Here is a 749-nt window from a genome sequence, read left to right as displayed (position 1 = left end):
ATTTTAGGACGTTTTGGTTTTTGATATATTTCTTTTTTTCCATTTCAGTTCTTAACATTTTAGGGTTTAGGGTTTATAGTTAAGGGTTTAGGGTTTACAGTCTATGATTTATGGTTTAGGGTTTATGGTTTAGGGTTTAGGGTTTAGGGTTTAGGGTTTAGGGTTTGGGGTTTATGTAGTTCGTCGAATAAGTGCATAATTTAAGGTCATTATTGTTTTTGTTATGTTTCTTTCTATCAATTTTAGTTCTTATATATCTAGTTTGTCCAATAAGTACAAAAGTCTCAATAAATTAATATTTTAGGTTAATTTGGTCTTTAATAGGTTAAGGGATTAGGGTTTAGGTTTTATGGTTTAAGGGCCTAGGTCTATTCTAGTCCATTTTGGTTTTAACCAATGTATTTCATGATATAATTAAAAGCATAATTCTCAATGGATATAGATTTTAGGTTATTTTGTTGTTTACTAGGTGGAATCTAGTCCATTTTGTTTCTAAAACACAATAGTTCGTTTAATAAGTGCAAAAGATTCAATATATTAAAATTTTAGGTCATTGTGGAATTTGTTATGTTTTTTGTTCTTGTCCATTTTAGTTGTTAATCAATGTAGTTCAACCTATTAGTGCAAAAGTGTCACTTGATTTAGATTTTAGGTTTTAGGATTTAGGGTTTCGGTGTTTGGTTTTAGGATTTTGGTTTATGGTTTTACGTTTTAGGTTTTAGGTTTTAAGATTTAGGGTTTAGGGTTTA

Source organism: Cicer arietinum, chromosome 7 (assembly GCF_000331145.2).
Source record: "Cicer arietinum cultivar CDC Frontier isolate Library 1 chromosome 7, Cicar.CDCFrontier_v2.0, whole genome shotgun sequence".
Lineage (NCBI taxonomy): Eukaryota > Viridiplantae > Streptophyta > Magnoliopsida > Fabales > Fabaceae > Cicer > Cicer arietinum.
The sequence above is the reverse complement of the archived record's forward strand: the minus strand, read 5'-3'. Positions refer to the sequence as shown.